Source organism: Scyliorhinus torazame, chromosome 6 (assembly GCF_047496885.1).
Source record: "Scyliorhinus torazame isolate Kashiwa2021f chromosome 6, sScyTor2.1, whole genome shotgun sequence".
NCBI classification, from domain to species: domain Eukaryota; kingdom Metazoa; phylum Chordata; class Chondrichthyes; order Carcharhiniformes; family Scyliorhinidae; genus Scyliorhinus; species Scyliorhinus torazame.
In genome coordinates, this window is record NC_092712.1 from 135100081 (window position 1) to 135117832 (window position 17752).

Below are 17752 nucleotides of genomic sequence, written 5' to 3' on the forward strand. Positions count from 1 at the left end.
CCTCTCTGTCGCCTCCACTGTCCCCAGATATTCAATGTTGCCGCCACCACCGGGTTCGTGGTAAACTTTTTAGGTGAGATCGGTAGCGGCGCCGTCACCAGCGACTCTAAACTCGTCCCTTTACAGGACTTTCTCTCCAGTCTTTCCCACGCCGCTCCCTCACCCTCCATCATCCATTTACGTATCATTGCCACATTGGCGGCCCAATAGTAATCGCCCAAGTTCGGTAGTGCCAATCCTCCTCTGTCCCTACTACGCTGAAGGAACCCCCTCCTTACTCTCGGAACTTTCCCTGCCCACACGAAGCTCGTGATGCTCCTGTCTATTTTATTAAAAAAGGTCTTAGTGATTAGTATAGGGAGACATTGAAATACAAATAAGAACCTCGGGAGGACCATCATCTTAATTGCTTGCACCCTGCCCGCCAGCGATAGAGGCTGCATGTCCCACCTCTTGAAGTCCTCCTCCATTTGTTCTACCAACCGTGTCAGATTAAGTCTGTGCAAGGTTCCCCAGCTCCTAGCGATCTGAATCCCCAGGTATCGGAAGTTTCTTTCCACTTTCCTTAGAGGCAAGCCTTCTATCTCTCTACTCTGGTCCCCTGGATGTATCACAAATAATTCACTCTTTCCCATGTTTAGCCTATACCCCGAGAAATCCCCGAACCCCCTCAAAATTCGCATAACCTCTATCATTCCCCCCGCTGGGTCCGACACGTATAACAATAGGTCATCCGCATATAACGAGACTCGGTGTTCTTCTCCCCCTCTAATCACCCCTCTCCATTTCCTGGAGTCTCTCAACGCCATGGCCAGAGGTTCAATTGCCAACGCGAACAACAATGGAGACAGCGGGCATCCCTGTCTTGTTCCCCTATATAGTCGGAAATACTCCGATCTATGTCGACCTGTAACTACGCTTGCCGTTGGAGCCCCATAAAGAAGTCTAACCCAGCTAATAAACCCGTTCCCAAACCCAAACCTCCTTAACACTTCCCATAAATACTCCCACTCCACCCTATCAAATGCCTTCTCTGCGTCCATTGCCGCCACTATCTCTGCCTCCCCCTCCACTGGGGGCATCATTATCACCCCTAATAGTCGTCGCACGTTAACATTCAGTTGTCTCCCTTTTACGAACCCTGTCTGGTCTTCGTGCACCACCCCCGGGACACAGTCCTCTATCCTCGATGCCAGTACCTTTGCCAACAATTTGGCGTCCACGTTCAACAATGAAATGGGTCTATAGGACCCGCACTGCAACGGATCTTTATCCCTCTTCAAAATTAACGATATCGTCGCCTCCGACATCGTCGGGGGTAGAGTCCCCCCTTTCCTGGCCTCATTGAACGTCCTCACCATCAACGGGGCCAACAAGTCCACATATTTTCTGTAATACTCCACCGGGAACCCGTCTGGTCCTGGGGCCTTCCCTGCTTGCATGCTTCCCAGTCCCTTAATAACCTCGTCCACCCCAATCGGTGCCCCCAGGCCTACCACCCCCCGCTCCTCCACTTTCGGGAACCTCAATTGGTCCAGGAACTGCCGCATCCCCTCCTCTCCCTCTGGGGGTTGAGACCTATACAGTTCCTCATAGAAGGTCTTGAACACCTCATTTATCTTTCCTGCCCTTCGCACCGTGTCTCCCCTTTCGTCTCTAATTCCTCCTATTTCCCTCGCTGCTGCCCTCTTTCGCAATTGATGAGCCAACAGGCGACTCGCCTTTTCCCCATATTCATACCTCCTCCCCTGTGCCTTCCTCCACAGTACCTCCGCCTTTCTGGTGGTCAGAAGGTCAAATTCCGTCTGGAGTCGTCTCCTCTCCCTGTACAATTCCTCCTCCGGGGTCTCTGCAAATTCCCTATCCACCCTTAAAATCTCCCCCAGTAATCTTTCCCTTTCCTTGGCCTCTGTTTTCCTTTTGTGGGCCCCAATGGAGATCAGCTCTCCTCTGACCACCGCTTTTAGTGCTTCCCATACCACTCCCACAGGGACCTCGCCGTCGTCATTGACCTCCAGGTATCTCTCAATACACCCCCGCACTCTTGCACACACTCCCTCATCCGCCATCAGTCCCACATCTAATCGCCAGAGTGTTCTCTGCTCCCTTTCCTCTCCTAATTCCAGGTCCACCCAATGTGGGGCATGATCCGAAACCGCTATGGCTGAGTACTCAGCTTCTTCCACCCTAGAGATCAACGACCTTCCCAAAACAAAAAAATCTATCCGGGAGTACACTTTATGGACATGGGAGAAGAAGGAATACTCCCTAGCCCTAGGTCTAAGAAATCGCCATGGATCCACTCCCCCCATTTGGTCCATAAACCCCTTAAGTACCTTGGCCGCTGCCGGCCTTCTTCCGGTCCTTGAGCTGGATCTATCTAGCCCCGGGTCCAGCACCGTATTAAAGTCCCCTCCTAAAATCAAGTTTCCTACCTCCAGGTCCGGTATACGCCCCAGCATCCGTCTCATAAATCCCGCATCGTCCCAGTTTGGGGCATACACGTTAACCAACACGACCTCCATTCCCTCCAGCCTGCCACTCACCATTACATATCTACCTCCGCTATCTGCTACGATGTTCTTTGCTTCAAATGCAACCTGTTTCCCCACCAAAATGGCCACCCCTCTATTCTTTGCGTCCAGTCCTGAGTGGAACACCTGTCCCACCCATCCTTTCCTTAGCCTAACTTGGTCCGCCACCTTTAGGTGCGTCTCTTGGAGCATAACCACGTCTGCCCTTAGTCCTTTCAAATGAGCGAGCACTCGGGCCCTTTTTATCGGTCCGTTCAGGCCTCTCACGTTCCACGTGATCAGCCTCACTAGGGGGCTACCTGCCCCCTTCCCGTGTCGACTAGCCATTACCTTCTCTAGGCCAGTCCCATATCCCGCCTCCGCGCTCCCGCTCGCTCCCCCAGCGTCGCACACCATCCCCGCCCACCCACTCTTTAGCCATTTCCTTTTGGATTTCCGCAGCAGCAACCCAGTTGTCCCCCCCCCCCTTCTCCCTCCCTCCTCCCCTCCCCGCTAGATCTCTTTCTAGCTTGATTGCTCCCCCCATATTACTTCCGTAAGTCAGCTGACTTCAACTGACCCCGGCTACTCCTGCTCACTCCTCGACCTCCCCATGTGGGGAACTCCCATCCGCCTTGCGCCTGTCTTCCCGCCTTATTCTTTCTGGTGCGGGAACATCCCTTTACCTGACCCGCCTCTTATGGCGCAGCTCCCTTTCCCCTCCCCCTCCCCTTCCCCATTCTCCAACTATGTCCCGTCTTTCCCCCCTCACCGGCGCCCACATTTCCCCAATGTCTCCCCCCTTCCCTGTTTACTTCTCAATTAACTTCCACCGTAACATTAACAATAACATTTCCTGCAGCATCAGCCCCTCAGTTCCGATCCAATTTCTCTTCTTTGATGAAGGTCCATGCTTCCTCCGCCGTCTCGAAATAATGGTGTCTCTCCTGATACGTGACCCATAGTCTTGCCGGCTGCAGCATCCCGAACTTCACCTTCCTTTTATGCAACACCTCTTTGACTCGGTTGAAGCTCGCCCTCCTTCTCGCCACCTCCGCACTCCAATCCTGGTATACCCGTACCACTGCATTCTCCCATCTGCTACTCCGCACCTTTTTAGCCCATCTCAGGACCTCTTCTCTATCCTTAAGGCGGTAAAATCGCACGATTATCGCCCTGGGTGGTTCTCCCGCTTTTGGTCTTCTCGCCGGAATCCGATTTGCCCACTCCACCTCCAAGGGGCCCGTAGGGGCCTCAGCACCCATCAGTGAGCTCAGCATCGTACTTGCGTACGCTCCACAGTCCACTCCTTCCACACCCTCAGGGAGACCCAGTATCCGAAGGTTCTTCCTTCGCGCTCCATTTTCTAGGGCTTCGATCCTTTCAGTACACTTTTTATGAAGTGCCTCGTGCGTCTGTGTCTTAACCGCCAGGCCCAGGATCTCGTCCTCAATATCTGTCACCTTCTGCTCCACCACACGGAGCTCTGTCTCCTGGGTCTTTAATGTCTCCTTGAGCCCCTCAATTGCCTGTAGCAACGGGGTCAGCACCTCCCTCTTCAGCAGCTCCACGCACCGTCTCACAATTTCATGCTCAGGCCCCCATGTCGCCTGCGCTTTCTCCGCCGCCATCTTGTACTTCTCTCTTTCTGACCCTTTGGTCGACGATTCCTCGCGCTGCAGCCGCCGCCGCCGGTTTTTTCCTCCTTCGTTTGGGGGGGACTCCCTTCTCACACGCCCCACACCGGGTTGCGTCGTCGAAAAATTCCCCGTTGAGGCTCTTAAAAGAGCCCGAAGGTCCGTCGGAGCTGGAGCCGCCGAAGCGTGCGGCTAGCTAGGCATCACCGCAACCGGAAGTCCCTTCAGTGGCCTTGATGAGGTCTTTTCACAGTTGTTCCCTCTGCTGCTAGAATTCACCTTTGATACAGGCCCTCAGGTCAGCTTGCAGCTTTAAGCTTGCCCTTCCCCCGCCTGCATGCTGGAAGAGGCCCTGTTTATCCTGTAGTTGCAGCCAAATCTTTCACTGTTTCTGCGTGTGTCTGGCAACCAAGAGACATACCCTTCCTGGGGGACACTGTCGGGGGAATATTGCCGCCTTCTTCCCACACCGGGAAATGTCAAACAAATGCCGTGGGGGCCCTGTAAAAGAGCCCAAAAGTCCGTTCCAAGCAGGAGCTGCCGAATATGCGACCTAGCTCTGCATAGCCGCACCCGGAAGTCTTCCTCAGACTTCTCTGCATCATGTTGAGGATCTGACTCGCTACTTTGCGCATCACATACAATACTTTGTCACACTTGAAGCAGCTATCGACTGTTCCTTGTGCATTCCTTGGATTAATTTATCTATTATTGCTGTTCCAGTTCTGTCCACTGCTGCAATTGCCAGATCTGCTAACGGTGCTTTCATTCTCATTCTGACTATCTTTAATCATTACACTGTATTGGCACTTGCATCCAATATGTGGTCCATCCTGAAATATGGAAATCATGGAGCCCTCTCTTGAACCAGCTCCTCCAGCCCAATTGGCACCCCTAAACCAGCCACCTCTGCTCCTCCACCCTCGGGAACCTCAGCTGATCCAAAAAATCGTCGCATCCCCTCTTCCCCCGCTGGGGGCTCAGATCTGTGCAGATCCCCATAGAAGTCCCTAAATACCTTGTTTATTCTCACCGCACTCCGCACCGTATTCCCCCCGCTATCCTTAACTCCACCTATCTCCCTTGCTGCCTCCCTCTTACGAAGCTGGTGTGCCAGCATCCGACTCGCCTTCTCCCCATACTCCTACGTCGCCCCCTGCGCTTTCCTCCACTGTGCCTCTGCTTTCCCTGTGGTCAACAGGTCGAACTCCGTCTGGAGGTTCCGCCGCTCCCCGAGTAGTCCCTCCTCGGGGGCCTCTACATATCTAGTCAGGTGCTGCGTTCCTTGACCTCACAGCTACCTAAGACACCATTTGGCACACTGGCCTCCTTCTGAAGCTGCCACGCAAGCCGTCCCCGGGCAACTGAAAGTATCAGAACACATTTGAACAATCATGGGTAGACAAAAAATACTTGGAAAAGACTCGCCAAGTCTTAGCATTGGCTCCAACCCTTTCAACTTGCCCACAAATTATCTTCCAAAAACTACCTCCCAGAAATTCATATATGCCGACGACATGTGCCTCACAACTGAAGCCCCCGACTTCAACACCTTGGACCAAACCCTAAAGGAGGACTTGTTAAAACTTGAACAATACAGCAAACAATAACAGCTCAAGCCAAGCACTGTAAAAACAGTGTCCAGCTTATGCAAAAGTCAATAAAGAGCTTAACATCCAAATTAATGGCTACAAGTTAAAGCACCACTCAACTCCAAAATACCACAGAGTGACCTTAGATAGGACACTGCCCTTCTTAGGACACATGAAGTTTCATGGGAAATTTATCGGACACCTGGTGACCGTCCTCACACCACTGCATGTGCTTCTGAAGAAACATCAAGAATGGACGTGGAGAGCGCTGCATGAAGAAGCCTTCACCAGCGTGAAGAAATGGTTTTCGTCATCAGGGTTGTTGACCCATTACAACCCCTCAAAGCCCCTTTTGGTCACTTGTGATACCTCTCCATACGGAATTGGGGCAGTGTTATCCCACCGCATAGATGATGGACAGGAAAGACCGATAGCCTTTGCATCGCGGATTTTGGCCGCTGTGGAGCACAACTATACCCAGAATGAGAAAGAAGGCCTGGCCATCATCTTTGTGGTGAAGAAATTTCACCGGTATGTGTATGGGCATCAGTTCATCACCATAACTGGCCACAAGCCATTGCTCGGGTTGTTTAAAGGACAAGGCGATTCCGACAATAGCATCTGCCAGGATACAACGATGGGCCCTATTGTTAACAGCGTATGAGTACATGTTTGAGCCGGCTCCCGTTACTTACATGCCCCCATCTCCACTGGCTAGGTTATACCGATCTTACATTTAATGGATATCTTTCCGGTCATCACCGCACAAATACGTGATTGGACACAGAAAGACCCAGTATATGCAAAGTGACGCCATGTAGTCTTACACGGGGGGCCAACAAGAGAATCTGCCTAAGGAGCTGTGGGCTTTTCAGGCCAAGCAACAAGAGCTCAGTGTGAAGGACGGTATCCTCCTATGGGGAGCTCATGTTGTGATCCCAAGCCAGGGTCGACAGTCTGTACCCCAAGATCTACACAATGGGCACCTGGGCATGTCAAAGATGACTCATCGAAAATGTTAGCCAGGAGCTACGAATGATGGCCAGGCCTGGATGGTGAGATCGAGTGACTGGCCCAGCAATGCAGCATGTACCAGGAGCATCAGAAGCTCCCACCAGCCGCACCACTCCACCCATGTGACTGACTGGGCCGGCCTTGGGTGCCCTTGCATGCAGGCTTTGCCGGACCTTTTCAAGGCTCAATGTTCTTGATGATAGTGTGATAGTCGAGGAGTATTCTACCTAAGATCTTCCCGATTAGTTGAGGTTGTAAGCTACCAGACAAAGTAAAGTAAGACTCGCTGTTTGGGATGTCTAGTTATAGTATCAACAATGTTCCTTGCTTTCACTACCTTCGGTATACGAGAGAGACTATCACTTAGAGGGCTATCTTATCCTTAACTGCAGCTAAATCTTTCTTATTCTGAGAGCCGGGTATGGGTAAGTCATCCTCTTCCTGGAACCCCTCAGTGCCATGGCCAGGGGTTCAATCGCCAATGCAAACAATAACGGGGACAGAGGACATCCCTGTCTCGTCCCTCTTTGGAGCCGAAAATAGTCGGGGGCGGGGGGGGGCGGGGGGGCGGCGGGGGCGGGGGGGGGCGGCGGGGGGGGGGGGGGGCGGCGGGGGCGGGGGGGGTGGAGGGGGGGGGGGTGGAGGGGGGGGGGGAGGAATCGGACGGACTCTCAGGGAGGTTATTGTATATGTATAGGTATTTGGTATATGTAATTGTATATTGGATTGCTGGATTGTATTTTTGGAGAGTATTTATTTTGGACAAGGCAGTTGCCATTTAGTTTTGTTTTTTGTTTTTGTTTATATATTACTTATTTATTTGTTTAAAACTGGCCACGGTTATTTATATTGCTTTATTGTTGTGTAAAAGAAACACTACGTATTGTTATGTTTGGCCAAAAAACTTGAATAAAATATATATTTTTTTAAAAAGAAAATCAGAGAGATCTAGGAGTACAGGTCCACAGGTCACTGAAAGGGGCAGCACAGGTGGAGAAGGTAGTCAAGAAGGCATACGGCATGCTTGCCTTCATTGGCCGGGGCATTGAGTATAAGAATTGGCAAGTTATGTTGCAGCTGTATAGAACCTTAGTTAGGCCACACTTGGAGTATAGTGTTCAATTCTGGTCGCCACACTACCAGAAGGATGTGGAGGCTTTAGAGAGGGTGCAGAAGAGATTTACCAGAATGTTTCCTGGTATGGAGGGCATTAGCTATGAGGAGCGGTTGAATAAACTCGGTTTGTTCTCACTGGAACGACGGAGGTTGAGGGGCAACCTGATAGAGGTCTACAAATTTATGAGGGGCATAGACAAACTGGATATTCAGAGGCTTTTTCCCAGGGTAGAGGGGTCAATTACTAGGGGGCATAGGTTTAAGGTGAGAGGGGCAAGGTTTAGAGTAGATGTACGAGGCAAGTTTTTTACACAGAGGGTAGTGGGTGCCTGGAACTCGCTACCGGAGGAGGTGGTGGAAGCAGGGATGATAGTGACATTTAAGGGGCATCTTGACAAATACATGAATAGGATGGGAATAGAGGGATACGGACCCAGGAAGTGTAGAAGATTGTAGTTTAGTCGGGCAGCATGGTCAGCACGGGCTTGGAGGGCCAAAGGGCCTGTTCCTGTGCTGTACATTTCTTTGTTCTTTGTTCTTATATTCAGTCCCTGACTATCATTGAACAGGCGATCGGGCTGTTGAAAATGCACGTTAAGTATCTTTACTCTTCGGAGATGCACTGCATTATTCACCTGTTACGATCTCCAGGATGGTGGGTGTATGCTGCATCCTAAACAGTAATAAGCCTCTAATGGTGATACACCTTGAAGAGGCAGGCATTGAGGAAGTGCCCATGCCATCAGAGCATAAGAAGGAAGAAGGGGGAGGAAGAGGAGTCAGCGGGTGAGCCATCAGAATCCAAGGATGGTGAGGGAAGGATCAGCAGATGGCTCACCCAGAGGTTGTTGATGGGTTCCATACAAAATGCCATTGTCACCAGGGATCTCCGAACACAGTGGCACCTCACCTGGGCCACCATGAGGAGCTCACAGCAGGTGTATGGTGAGGAATCATGCCTGAGCTTTCAAGTGAAGTGCATCCATAGCCAGCATCCCTTAAATTCCCATTACTGATAAATAGACAATGGTTTACTGTCTCAATCAGAATGGCAAGAACCTTACTTAATCAATAAAGATGTATCATCAACCTGCCTTGCTAGGTGAACCAACACTGAGTCACAGAAAGAATCACAGAAATGTTACAATGTGGAAGGAGGCCTTCCAGTCCAAATGAACAATTCACTTTTTCCTGACTTCTTCCCATAACCCTGAACATTCTTCCTTTCTGAATAACTGTCTAATCCCTTTCTGAATGCTACAATTGAACTACCTCCACTATATTCTCAGACAAAGCATTCCACACTATAACCATGTACTGTGTGAAAAGGTTTTTCCTCACGTCATTTTTGTTTCTTTTACCAATTACTTTAAATCTCTTGTTCTTTATCCTTTCACATGTGGAAACAGCTTTTCCCTATCTACTCTGAGCAGACCTCTCATGATTTTGAATTCCTCTTTCAAATCTCCACTAGGCCTTCTTATCTCTAAGGAAAACAGTCCTAACTTCTCCAATCTCTCGTCATAATTGATGTTCCTTGTTCTTGGGACCATTCGCTCTAATCTTTTCTTTACACTCTCCAATGCCTTCATGTCCTTCCAAAAGTGTGGCACCCAGAATTGGACACAATAGCCAGCTGAACTAATATCCCACGCAACTTCAACATAGTGTCTGAACTAGTGTCTGAAGATAGTGTCTGAACCAGTGTCTCATGCAACTTCAACATAGCCTCCTTACTCGTGTACTTCATGCCCCTATTAATACAGTAAGAAGTCTTATAACACCAGGTTAAAGTCCAACAGGTTTGTTTCAAACACTAGTTTTCGGAGCACTGCTCCTTCCTCAGGTTTGTTTCAAACACTAGCTTTCGGAACACTGCTCCACCTGAGGAAGGAGCAGTGCTCCGAAAGCTAGTGTTTGAAACAAACCTGTTGGACTTTAACCTGGTGTTGTAAGACTTCTTACTGTGCTCACCCCAGTCCAACGCCGGCATCTCCACATCATGGCTACCTATTAATACAGCACAGGATACTGTATGGTTTATTAACTACTCTCTCAACCTGTTCTGCCAACAACAATGAGTTATGTACACATACGCCCAGGTGTCTCAGATCATGACGACCCTTTCAAAATATGTCCTTTATTTTATGTTGTCTCTCCATGTTCTTCCTACCAAAAATAATAATTTCACATTTCACAGCTACCACCATCTGCCCACTCCCATCATCGTGTCTATGTCCTTTTGAAGTTTTGCACTATCCTCCTCATGGTTCACAATGCTTCCAAGTTTTGTATCATCCACAAACTTTGATATTGTGTCCTGGGTCCTACACCAAGGTCCAGGCCATTGATATATATCAAGAAAAGCACTGACCTGGGGAACTCTATTACAAACCTCCCTCCAGACCCCCCCCCCCCGAAGGAACAAACAGGGAAATAAGAATACTGGTTTGAACCTGTCTTGTATACTTTAAAATGGAACACCAGTAAAACGGTTGCCTGTTTCCTGTCACTCAGCCAATTCCCTATCCATGTTGCTACTGTTCCTTGTATTCCATGAGCTGTAACTTTGCTCACAAGTCTGTTGTGGGGCACTGTATCAAACGCCTTTTGGAAGTTCCAAGTTCACCACATCAATCGTATTATCCTCATCGACCCTCTCTGTTATGTCATCAATAAACTCCAGCAAATTAGATAAACGTGATTTGCCCTGAAGAAATCAATGCTGCCTTTCTTTAATTAACCCCCATTTGTCCTTGTGACTATTACTTCTGTCCGAATTGTTATTTTTCAAAATTTCCCCACGATTGAGCTTAAACTGATTGTCTTGCAGTTACTGCAGGGCGTGTTTATCTTTACACCCAATTTTGAACAATGGTGTAATGTTTGCAATTCCCCAGTCCTCTGGTACCACCTCCAAGCCTTTGCAATTTCCATTGTTACATCTCTCGGTATCCTCAGATAATTTCATCCAGTCCTGGTGCTGCATCAATTTTAAGTACAGACAGCCCGTCCAATACCTCCTCCCTACCAATTTTAAACCCGTCTCCTGTCTGAATTACCTTCTCTTTCACCATGGCCTGGATAGTATCCTATTGAAAACCATTAGAGCAGATAGTGTATGTACTTACAGTGTCTTATCTAAAGTTACAATGAACATCTATCTACGGCCAAAATGATCCATTTTGTGGTCATGGCAAGAAGGTGCCTTCCAAACTCTCACAGTCCTTCGCATTGTTCTCCATGTAACCTTGGAGGAGGTAGAAGCTGGCCCCTCACCCTTCAGGCTATGTGACTGTGAGGAATGTGGTGGCTGGCCCTGACATGCAGGGAGCCTGTAAGCCTAAGAGGTGCACTCTCTTGTTTTACCTTCTAATAAGAATCGGTAGTCCGGTTGGTGGGAGGTGTCAAAAATACAACTTTATTATTGTTAATTACTCACTGATATACACGTGAATAAGAACTGAATAAAAACTTAGAAACAAAATACCAGACAATACATAAAAAAGTATTCATAATAATAATCTTTATTATTGTCACAAGTAGGCTTACATTAACACTGCAATAAAGTTATTGTTAAAATCCCCTAGTCGCCACACTCCCGCGCCTGTTCGGGTACACAGAGGGAGAATTCAGAATGTCCAATTCACCTAACAAACACGTCTTCCGGGACTTGTGGGAGGAAACCGGAGCTCCCAGAGGAAACCCACATAGACACGGGGAGAACATGCAGACTCCGCACAGACAGTGAACCAAGCGGAAATCAAACCTGGGACCCTGGCGCTGTGAAGCAACAGTGCTAACCACTGTACTAGTCAAACAAATGTCAAAAAGCATAAGCACAAAAAGAAATCACTCTGGGTGATCTTCTCAAAGTTTGACCTTGCTGCTGAGAACTTGTAGATTCAATGTTCTCCATGACATTCTCATGCTCAGGAACTGCTGAACTATCTGACACTACAGCTGACGTTGATTCTGACGTACATTCATCATCCATCACGTTGTTGTGAAAGTTTTCTCTGGTTTTCAAAAGTGTGCGACATTTCTTCTTAAAATCAACCCTTCCTCTGTCTGTATATTGTAGGTATGAGGCGCTACTTCTTCAAGTACAATGGCTTTTCTCGAACAATTGCCGAAATCCTCTCCTCTCACGATGTCATCACTGCTCAGAGGTGGTAAAGTTCTAGACACTCTATCATAGAACTGCTTTTGTTTTGCTTTAATGTTTTGCATTTCCAGCAGTACCACTGCATTCTCCTCCTCCTTTTCCAAATTTGGAAGTGTGGTATGCAACCTTCTATTCATGAGTAACTCTGCTGGTGATCTACCATGTGACAATGGTAATGCTTTGTAACATTATTTCGCGAGATATGGATCAGATTGGCTGCCCATTGCTTTCTGTAATGATTGTTTTACAATATGTATACGTTCATAGTTAGGATCTTTGGGATCCATGCCTATATGGGCATCAACATTTTTTTGTTCCACACATACCATGGAATTTACCCCATTGGTAAGTTCTTCTATCTTCTTGATATCTTCTGGTTTTGTATTTGATACAGGTAGTATCTGATACAGGGTATAAATGAGATTGACATGCAGAACTACATCTTCAGCCATTTCATGACTAATAGTTTGTATCGGTGCTTTAGATAATGCATCTTCTTTAAATTATATCTCGTTGGCGAATGGTAGTGCACTAAAATCAGTGGATACATCGCTGAATTTGCTGATAATGTTCTCAGAATTGTTGGAGTGTTGATCCAATCCTTTGTGTCCAATCTTCACAGGACTGATCATCTAATAATGAATACAAGCCCTCAGATACAATATAGAATGGGACGGAATAAACTGTGTCCTTCATCACCACACTCAGGTCACAAGCACCATAACATTTAATGCTTGAACCATTATAATCTCTCAGAGATATTTTGTGATTTCTTCTAATCAGCTGAATTTGTAGATTCTTTTAAATCAGTCATGCTGATTCAATTGGCTTCGGCACCAGTGTCTAACTTCAATTGGTCCACTGTACCATTCACTTCAAGTGGTAGCAGCCATTTGTCCTCATCAGCCTCATTTATTTTAAATGGAGTATCAGTTTGCATTTTTAAGTGCTGGAAATTTTTTTGATGTCTCAAAAAAATTCTTCTTCTCTGTTATTACTCACAATGATGTTTCATCACTGGAGACTATGTCTTCCACTGTGCTGACTGACCTGGGGGTGAGCTTAGAATAACAATTCTGAACAAAGTGATTTTTTTTTTCTTTGCACCTGCAACAAAACTTGCCAAACGCTAGACACTGGTTAAAGAACAAAGAACATTAAAGCACAGGAACAGGCCCTTTGGCCCTCCAAGCCTTTACTGGTCATGATACCACCCTTGACCAAAACCCTCAGCACTCCCTTGTTCTGTATCCCTCTATACCCATCCTATCCATGTATTTGTCGAGATGCCTTTTGAATGCTGTTAATGTATCTGCTTCCACAACCTCCCCTGGCAACGCGTTCCAGGCAGTCACCACCCTCTGTGTAAAAACCTGCCTCGCACGTCTCCTCTAAACTTTGCCCCATGGACCTTAAACCTATGCCTCCTGGTGACTGACTCCCTCCACCATGGGAAAGAGTGCCTGCCCATGTACTCTATCCATGCCCTTCATAATCTTGTAGACCTCTATCAGATCACCCCTCAACCTCCATCGTTCCAATGAAAACAGTCCGATTCTATTCAGTCACTCCAAACCAGATAACAGACCTGGTAAATCTCCTCTTCACCCTCTCCTAAGCCTCCACTTCCTTCAGATAGTGCAGCGACCAGAATTGTGCACAGTATTCCAAGTGCGGCCTTATCAAGGTTCTATACAACTGTGGCATGACTTGCCAGTTTCTATATATTTGATGCCGCGTCCAATGAAGGCAAGCATTCCGTATGCTTTCTTGACGACCTTGTCCAGTTGTGTTGCCACTTTCAAAGATCTGTGGACCTGCATGCCCAGACCTCTCTGACTTTCTATATTCCTAAGAGTTTTGCCATTTACGGGATATTATTCCTCCATGTTAGACCTACCAAAATGCATTACCTCACAATTGTCTGGATTAAACTCCATTTGCCATTTCTCTGCCCAAGTCTCCAACCTATCTATGTCCTGCTGTACCCTCTGACAATCCTCAACACTATCTGCCACTCCACCAGCCTTAGACCAACTACATTTTCCTCCAAATCGTTTATGTATACTACAAACAACAGAAGCCCCAGCACAGATCCCTGTGGAATACCACTAGTCACAACCTTCCATTCAGAAAAACACCCTTATACTGTTATCCTTTGCCTTCTGCGACTGAGCCAGTTTTTTATCCATTTTACCACCTCATCTCTGATCCCATGTGACTTCATCTTTTGTACCAGTCTGCCATGTCAAAGGCTTTACTGAAGTCTATGTAAATAACATCCACAGCCCTCTCATCATCAATCATCTTTGTCACCTCCTCAAAAAACCCGATCAAGTTACTGAGGTACAACCTCCCCTTCATAAAACCATGCTGTCTATCTCTAATGAGTCCTTTTGTTTCCAAATGGGCAAAAATCCTGTCCCTGAGAATTCTATCCAATAATTTACCCACTACTGGCATGAGGGTCACCAGCTTATAGTTTCCTGGATTATCTCAGCTATCTTTCTTAAACAGCGGTACCACATTAGCTATTCTCCAGTACTCTTGGATCTCACCTGTCGCCATTGGGGATATAAAATTGTCAGTTAAGGCCCAGCAATTTCCTTCCTTGCTTCCCTCAGTATTCTGGGGTAAATCCCATCCGGCTCAGGAGACGTATATATACTTAATGTCATAATTTGTGCCTATGACCACATCTTTTACAGAGAAATACTTTGTCCCGATCTTTAACCTGTTTGGTGATGTGCGAGGAAGTGCAGGAACTTTCCTGCCTGTTTTTGGAAGTTTCCCACCTTTTTCGAAAAAGGGCAGCAACCGGAGTTCTTTCCTCCAAGAAGATGCCGCCATTACTGAGAAACATTTGAGAATGCTGTGCTGCTAGCTCATGAGCCTGACAAATCTTAACTGTTTGTTCCAAAGACAGCTCCGATTCCCTCAGCAACCTTTCCCTCAGCTTATTTTCATTCACACCAAACACAATCTGGTCCCGAATCATGGAACATTCCACCACAGAAAAATTACAGGTTTTAGCTTTTAACTTTAAATCAGTGATGAAATGATCAATGGAATCTTCTGTCTTCTGTAAACATGATCTAAACACATAGCATTTATAAATTTCATTCTTTCTGGGGCTGCAATGTGCATCAAATCTTTGAATTACTTTGTTAAAGTTTTACTGCCTTCATTGTTTGCAATTAAACACATATTAAACACAGCAATTGCTTTGGGCCCTGCCGCTGTTAGGAGCAAATCTGATTGATCTCCTAAATTTACTGCAGTAATAAACAGATTAAATTGTTGTTTAAACACACGGCAGTTGCTGTCCACATCACCATGAAATCTGAGACTCTTTAGTGACTTCAACGACTTTAAGTTGTTAATTCTTGCAGTCTGCAAAATCTTCAAATCTCTGTGAACCTCGTGGCAGGCTGATAGTTTTTTTTTCAATGTTTAATACCATCGAACCCTGGTACCATGTAATATTCTTCTTGGATGACCTGATTTATATTTCAAGAACACTTGGAGCTAAAGCTATAAATGATTTATTAACATAAACTGTGGGTCAACTATATACAAAACAACAGATGAATAACAGTATGATCATGCACAAGCAACATCTCTCTTCCAGCTCTCCAGTCAGTCTGAGGTCATCTGACTCTAACATTCACTTATATACTAATGAGACTCCTAGTGGTCAGTCGGTGAATTACAACACAACCATGATATCACTACATCAACCTCAGTGGGAAATGTTAGTGGCTTCTGGGGCACAATCTGGTGAGCACCACACTGCTGCAAATATATAAAATGTTCATTGTGTGTTGTCTCACTAAGATTGAGTCCTTTTATTGACCTTGCTGAGGGTTGGATCAATTTCATATTGATAGATCCTAATGCAGCAATGTGCATTGGGACATTCATTTGGTACCTTGCAGCTCCGTGAACAGATGTAAATGAGAACAGTACATCAAAATTGCAGCCATCTTCTCATTGCAAGCATGGGTGCTCAGTTAACAGACTCCTGTGGTCAACTGACCTAAAGTCAAAACCAACCCATATGAGAGGAAACCAATGTGCTTAACTGACTGCAGTCTTTTTTGTGTGACAATCGACAAGAGGTAATGTGCCAATGTTATGGTTCAGGATTAGGATGTGATGGCTCGAAGAGAGGAGCAGAAATTTTACATAGCCAATTGAGAGTTTGGTGAGAGAACGTAGATCTTTAATGGACTAAGACTTCCAAATTATAGTGGTCAATTCATCTGTGTAAGTCTGCTGAGTGAGTCTTTTGTGTATCTAGCAGTCATTGCCATTGCACCTGCTTCCGATTCAATGTGTGTGGTTTACAGCATCAGCAGCACCCTCTGGGAAACCAGTGATCCTTTCTTGATTTGCAAAGATGTAAAGCAGACAAAATGCTCACAGTTGGTGAGATGCCCATGGGCACATTCTTCAATGTACACTTGGACTTGTCCAAACACCTCGTCCCAATGGTCTGCTCAATTCTTATCTGGTCTAATTCTTGCCTGGTTGTATACATCATTGTATATTTCTTCTCCAGCACGCAGTTCTATAGAAGCGTGAATCACAGCAGTTGGAGGCATCCCTTCACAGCTATCCATCCAGCTCTTTGATTCTGTTGTTCAGTTTGAGCAGACATTAGACGGACAACATAGAAATGACATCCCTCAGTATGTTGTGAAATGGATTGCAAATAGCTGTACCTATGAACAAAAATAAGCTGCAGATTCATATTCATCTCAACAGAAAGGCGGATCCCATATTTGTGGAATTCAATGCCACATTTATGTGATCATAACGTTGGTAACCCTGGGAATACAGCATTTGTGAAAAGTTTGATGGACCTGTCATTCATCTAAGTGGGAGCACAATTAAATTGTACAATATGAGCTGCTCTGGCAATAGTGGATGTTGATTTATACAGGAGAGCACTGCAAATTGGCTGCTCTGACAAATGTTTCCCGTGACTCCCTGAAATGGGTCTGTAGATGAAAGTTGAGTTAAAAGAGTCTTCTGAAGTAAAAGGGTGCAATGTTCAAAAATGAAATAATTGATTTATGGAGGATGGAATTTTTAAACATTTCATCTGGAAAATAATGCCATTGAATGAAATATCTCCAGGTGCATATTACATAACTGAAATGAATTAAATGACTTTTTATCAAGACATGAAAATAAAGCACAACACACAACTCAGGATAATACTGTTTTCCTTACCTCCCAGGGTTTGAACAGTCCTTAATTCTATCACTGTTTATACTGATAGATGTGTTGCTAAGCAACTGTGTGCAACTCCTGCCATGGTGTCTATGCGTTTCTTTTGTGGAGGATGCTGATTGTGACACTGTTCCCTGCTATTTAAAAACAGAATCTTACAGTCACCAAGTCCCCAAAAATAGCCGCACACCAGTAAACATCATGTCCCACAAAATTGTAGTTTTATTGAAAAACGCATAATTATTTTAATCCCTGCAAACAAATTATGTGTTTAACTTGAAAGCACAACTGCAATTTTTTGATTGCTCCTCGATAAAGCACTTTGGGATTTCTTTCCATGTTATAGACATATAAATTCATGATCTTTGACAAATCTTTGAGCTTTGACAAAGGATCATCTGGACTCGAAACATTAGCTCTTTTCTCTTCCTACAGATGCTGTCGGACCTGCTGAGATTTTCCAGCATTTTC